General features: G+C 37.5%; 1 long non-coding RNA gene across 1 annotated transcript; it reads left to right on the forward strand.

The window, feature by feature from the left end:
* The first annotated feature begins 262 nt into the window (after window positions 1-262).
* On the forward strand, window positions 263-6016 carry LOC138886503 (uncharacterized). The gene is made up of 2 exons (XR_011405295.1): window positions 263-597; window positions 5727-6016. It is a non-coding gene; the product is annotated as an uncharacterized lncRNA (long non-coding RNA).
* Window positions 6017-6775: the final 759 nt, after the last annotated feature.

The following is a 6775-nucleotide window of genomic DNA, read 5'->3' on the forward strand; positions in this document are numbered from 1 at the left end:
TTGATAATAACACTACCTAAATGTGTATTTCATTGAAAATTCCTTAAGATTATTTTGTACGTAGTTTATAATAATTATTGATAATTACACTATATATCGAATATAGCTTTTATACTATACACTTAGTATTAAATATTGAATATTAAAATTTAGAATCTTAAATCAATTTAATATTATATATATATATATCGAATATAGCTTTTATACTATACAGTTAGTATTAAATATCGAATATAGCTTATAGAAAAACGGGGCTCTAGTTTGTTTTTAAAACTCCTCTTCTTCAATTTTCTTAGCCGATTTTTCTGTTGGTTTGGGTTCTAAAGTCATAAAAGGTTAAAAAAAAAAAAACTTTCTGATTTCGGTCGTGTACTCGTGTTTATTGGAGAATTTATGGGATTCTCAGCTATTTTTGGATTGAAGTTGAGGTTCACTGTTGTTCTCTGCCGTTTGCTATCAAAGTCATAGCTGAGCTTCCTTCATCGCCATTTCTGCCCTTTATCGTCTGTTTCAAGGTTTATTTGTGCCATTTCTGCCCTTTATTGGCTGTTTCAAGGTTTATTTGTGTCATTTCTACCCTTTATCGGCTGTTTCAAGGTTAGGTACACATTCTTGAATCTATACTATTTCTTCATAAAAAAGGCTGAAATCATGAATGAAAATCTTACTTGTTCATTTTCCGATTCTGTTCAAGTTCACAGATCTAGCATGTATAATTGTTAAATTGGTTTGAAATTCCATCTTTATTAAATTCTGAAACTATCACTATGCTAAAGTTATATGTTCGAATTGTTAAATGTTAATGGATGATTTGATGGTTATTGTTGATGATCATTCAATTTCTAAGATTGATGATTCACGCTTGAAGTGATATTAGCAAGGTAAATTAATCTTAATTGTTGTTTGTCTGATGGAATTTTGCTGGTTGCTTCGTTGTAAATCGAGAATATCCTAGAAAAAATAAAAGTGCGACTCAGGAAAGTTTAGTTTCACGAAATCGTTTGGAATGAAGCATAGATGTGGATCTGTATTAATAAACTTTGTCATCCATATTATGATTATCATCATGTATGCTCAATTCTAAATTTATTATTCATGTAATAGGATGTGTATGTAATGCAATCAAAAACGATTTAACTCTTTTGTTTAGAATAAGAGTGAGGCAGATCAAATTTCTAGGTAATCAATTTTCACCGTCATATTATCACTTTGCTTTACAGTATAATTATCAGTCTCTATATTGACCTTTTTATTTTTATTTTTATAATATATCTAAATATAAATTTGTGTTTAACAAACTATGCTGTCATATATAGCAGTAGTATTTATTTCACATTTTGCTAATTCAGCTTGCACTTTTTAACCTTTAATATGATTGTAAAAAGTTTGTACTAATTAACAGGGATACACGTGCAACGCACGTATCCAAAAACTAGTAATTCATAAACATGCGTAGTTACTTGAGGCTCTGTTGTAGGATTTAGAAACCAACTATGCATATATTGCTTCTGCAAGTTTTGGTGCTGCTTTAACATCATTTCCTAGTTAATCAACTTGGATGAGATCAACGAAATGATCGTATATGGTTATGGTTATGGTTATGTTAGGAACTAGATTAATAAGTTTTATTTTGCTAAAAAAATTGTCTAAGTATTGGGCGGGCATTCTTTGTCATTCTTTAATGAGAATTTTTCATAAAGCATCATCTTTTTGGTCTAATTAGCTATTTATAGATATCCTTTGCTATATTACGTGTTATAGATACCTTTTATATTTTTATACAATGTATTTCATGTATTTAAGTTGTTGTATTCATTAATACAACTAAAAATATAAGCGTAAAAACTGAAATTCCAGCTAAGTTTGACATGTATTTAGCTGTATTCAAGCGACATTAACATTAAATACAGTAACGTATCTGCGCTAAAAATGGAAGGAAATAAAATCACATGATATTCTCCTAATTTAACTCAACGAACTAAAATGATCCCTCATTAATCTGTATTTGTAAGATACATAATAAAGATTATAGTTGAATAAAGAGAAATACATATGAATAATACAGTTGAGTAGAACTGTATACAGTTGAATACAACAAAATACAACTTAATTCATCTAAATAAAACAATTGAATACAACAAAAATACAATTGAATACAGCCGAATAAACTCTTGAATGCAACAAAATACAACTAACTTCTGCTGAATAAAATAGTTGAATATAACTAACTACAACTGAATACAGTTGTATAAAACACTTGAATACAACTAACTACTGCTGAATAAAATAGTTAAATACAACTGATTAAACCTGAATACAAGTGAATACAGCTGAAATATACATTCGAATACTAAGATTTTCTATAGGGTGTAAAATTTCTTAAATTAAAATTAAAATTAAACTAATAGGAGTGTCGTTCTCGGTTTTGCTTTCTAACTTCGTCGTTCGCATCGCCAAGGGGCAAAGCTTCAAGCTTTTACCAGCAAAACTCGCCAAGGGGTAAGAGACTTCGCGAGTGATTTCATTCGAATGCCTTTCGCTCTGATTTTGCTTGCTCGAGCTCGAACGTTTTTAATCTTCGAGCAGTAGCACTCGACTTCACCGCCGACGACTTCATAGGGTTTGTGGGAGAAGAGAGTCTGGTTGTGTGCAAAAAGAGAGAGATTGCATTGGGGTTTATAGATACACGGTAATTATGTGAGAGAAAATACAAAAAGGGAGAGAGAAAAATAATATTTAGCATATATGGTGCCTTAATTATAGGATGTAACTATATTTAGATTTTTTGCTATAAAAGATAAAAGGTATTTATAGGATGTAATATTTTAAAATAGTATTTATTTAAAATAAATAGGGTACTAAGGTTTTCTATATGGTGTAAAAATTCCTTCTTTAATGTGACATGTAAGTTGAAGAAGAATTCTCTTCTCTTTTTTCTTGGTTCTCTTACTGCTTACTAGTATAAGCTACTCTTTTGCCCATTCATACTTGTACTATGACTTTGAGACAGGTGTTATTCTTTGCTGTACAACTAAAAGATGGAGGGGTTTATTAGTGTTTTAAAACGAAATTTCATGTTCCGAGGCCTTGAAAACCTTATTTAGAGTCACCTCGATTTGCATGCGAAGTCCGGGCGCGTAGCCGGTAAGCTTAAATACGATAATCAGTGAAAAATGATAAGTTTTGATTATAAAATGAGCTAATTTGGCTTTGGTCAACGTTTTGGGTAAACAGACCCGGACCCATGATTTGACGGTCCCGGAGGGTCCGTAGGGAAATATGGGACTTGGGCGTATGCCTGGAATCGAATTCCGAGTTCCCAGGCCCGAGAAATGAATTTTCAAAGAAAATTATTTTCTGAAATTGTTTAAGGAAATTTGAAATGAAATTTGAGTAGAACATGATGGTATCGGGCCTGTATTTTGGTTCGGCGCCCGGTACAGGTCTTATATATGATTTAAGACGTTTCTGTGAAATTTGATGAAAAACGAAGTTTATTTAACGTGAATTGAACTTCCGGTTGAGGAGTTACGAACTTTGATAGATCTTGATGAAAATGTTGAGTTTTGAGGTTTAATTCATGATTTTACATGTTATTTTGATGATATGATCGCACCAGTAGGCCCATATGATATTTTTGAGTTAGTATGCACACTTGGTTTGGAGTTCCGAGGGCTTGAGTGAGTTTCGGGTAGGTTCGGGATGTTTTAGACTTAAAAACCAGAAGTTGCAGGTCTCTGAAGCCAGGCTTCGCGGTCCGCGGTGGAAGCTTCACGGTGCGGTGGGGGCTCCGTGACCGCGATGGGATTTATACGGTCCGCGATGAGCAAGGCCAAACCTTCGCGGCCGCGCTCAATTTCTTGCAGTCCGCGGTGGGCTCCACTGCGGCCGCGGTCCATTTCGTGCGGTCCGCACAGGGCACTGGACCGTAGTACATCAGGAAGACCTGTGCGGCCGCAGTCTATTTTGTGCGGTCCGCACAGGGGTCTGAGAGGGGTACAAATAGACAGGATTTTCAGCCATTTTTTATTTTTCAAAACCCCCCAAAAACATAAGAGGCGATTTTTCAAACAACCTTTCTTCTCCAAATCAATTGTAAGTCATTTTTTAACTAGTTTTCTTCAATCATTAACATCTTTTAACATGATTTCAATTTCAAATCAATGATTTTCATGGGGAAATTGGGTGTTTTGGGTAGAACTTAGGTTTTTCAAAAATTGGGGATTTGGACCTCGATTTGAGGTCAGATTTCAAAATAAATTATATATTTGAGCTCGTGGGGGAATGCGTAATCGGGTTTTGGTTTGAATCTCGGCTTTTGACCACGTGGGCCCGGGGGCGATTTTGACTTTTTGGGTAAAACTTTGAAAAACTCATTTTTCATGCATTCAAATTGATTCATTTAGCGTTTATTGATGTAAGTAAGTAACTTGTGGCTAGATACGAGCGAATTGGTGGAGGAATCGAGGGGTAAAGCTATAATTGAAGCTTGAGTTGTGTTCGAGGCATCGAGGTAAGTGTTTGGTCTAACATTAGCTTGAGGGATTAGGAGTTGTGTCGTATTTGCTATTTGCTTCTTGTCGAGTACGACGTATAGGCATGATGACGAGTATCTATACGTTGGTGTCAAACATGACCGTGAGTCTTATCTTGTGATTTTCATGATCTCGTTGTATTATTCATGCCTTGGTGAAGATTTCTATTTATTGTGTAACGTTGTGGAAGAATTTGTGACCTATGAACATTGAGGAGCGTTGGCTCCAGTTGTATAACGAATTGTGAAAGTATAAGTGATAATCGAAACCTTAGAGCATTGGCTCGAGTTGTGAAGTGAATTGTGAAGGAAAAGTGAGAAAGAAAAGAGATCATTATGTTGCCCCCTTGCCGGGCTATTGTTGAGTTGAGGTTCCCTTGCATTGTGTTCTTAATTGATATTACGGACGCTTAAGTTGATGATTCTTCGTGTTAGGTATTATAACAAGTTTGGTTATAGCTGGGTAGCTAGGTGTTGTAACAAGTTTAGTTATAGCTGAGGTAGTTAGATGTTGAAATTTGTTGAGTTATAGTTGAGATAGTTAGAAGTTGGAACAAGTTTGGTTATGGCTGTTTCTCCCTTGTCGGGACGTATATACTTGTACTGTTGAGTTCCCTTGCCGGGATAATGTAATCTATTGTTGATCCCTTGCGGAGACGGTTAATTATGATTATTGTTGACAGATATTATATATGTGGAACGGGTTGCACTCCGCAACAGATATTATATTGGATCGGGTTGCACGTCACAACAGATATTATATTGGATCGGGTTCACGCCGCAACAGATATTATATTTGATCGGGTTGCACGCCGCAACAGATATTATATTGGATCGGGTTGCACGCCGCAATAGTTACATATGTGGATCGGGTTGCACGTCGCAACAATGTTAAAGGATAAGGGATCGGGTTGCGCGCCCAACAGTAGTGTCGTTGTATTGATTGTAGACATCGAGTGTTCTTTCATACTTTATTAAGTTTCTGATAGAATTGATATGTTTCCCCGAAGCATGTTTCCCCCTCCCTTTTAAACTGTTATTACCTGTTTATATTTCCATTGTATATTATATAACTGCATAGATTTATCTGGAGTTTGGTCCTAGCCTCGTCACTACCTCGCCGGGGTTAGGCCAGGCACTTACCAGCACATGGGGTCGGTTGTGTTGATACTACACTTTGCACTCTGTGCAGATATCGGAGTAGCCTTTGGTCAGCAACAGTAGCTCGGGAGCCAGCCTTCAGTCCACCGAGACACCGAGTTAGCCTTGTAAGCGTCCGCAGGCCCGACGTCCTCTATCTTATTTTATATCCTGTTATCTCATGTATTCGAGACAAACAGTTTTATATTTCTTTCAAACGGTTGTATTTAGTACTCTTAGTAGTTCATGAATGTTGTGATACCAGGTTCTGGTTAGAGGCACGCGATGGTCTTTGAGACATTTTCGTTTTCTATTTATTTAAGACTTCCGCTAAATTTTATATTCCGCTGTTATTTAACTGTTTATTCCCTTGTTAATATAATTGGTAAGAAGTTTTAAAATAAAGGAGTTAATGATTTCTAAGTTCATGGCTTGCCTAGCTTCTACGAGTAGGCGCCATCACGACTCCCGAGGGTGGAGAATCCGGGTCGTGACAAGTTGGTATCAGAGCTCTAGGTTACATGGGTCTCACAATTCACGGACAAGCTCAATAGGGTCTGAGGGATCGGTATGGAGACGTCTGTATTTATCCTCTAGAGGCTACAGAGTTAAGAAAACTTCACATTTGTTCTTTCTCGTCGTGCAATTTGGTTTCTCAATGCTAATTGAACTTCTACTCTGTTCTTTTGCAGATGGGAAGAACACGCACTTCCTCATCTACCGCTCAACAGCTCGAGCCCCCAGCAGTAGCTCCCGCGAGGGGCAAAGGGCGAGGTCGAGGCCGTGCCAGAGGCCGAGGTAGGGGTAGAGCTCAGCCCCGAGCAGCAGCCCCAGTAGTGGAGCCTCAGGTTGACTTTGATGATGAGGTTCCGGCCCCAGCAGCTCCGGTGGGCCCAACTCAGGTCCCAGAGGGGTTTATTGCTACCCCAGTCCTTTAGGATGCTCTTGTCCGATTAGTGGGCCTCATGAAGAGTGTGACCCGAGCGGGCTTGCTTCCTGTAGCACCAGCCATCTCTCAGGCTGGAGGAGGGGCCCAGACTCCTGCTACTCGCACTCTGGAGCAGGTAGCTCCTCAAATTCAGACTCCAGCGGTTCAGCCAA

Source organism: Nicotiana sylvestris, chromosome 2 (genome assembly GCF_000393655.2).
Source record: "Nicotiana sylvestris chromosome 2, ASM39365v2, whole genome shotgun sequence".
In the NCBI taxonomy this organism is placed as follows: Eukaryota; Viridiplantae; Streptophyta; class Magnoliopsida; order Solanales; family Solanaceae; genus Nicotiana; species Nicotiana sylvestris.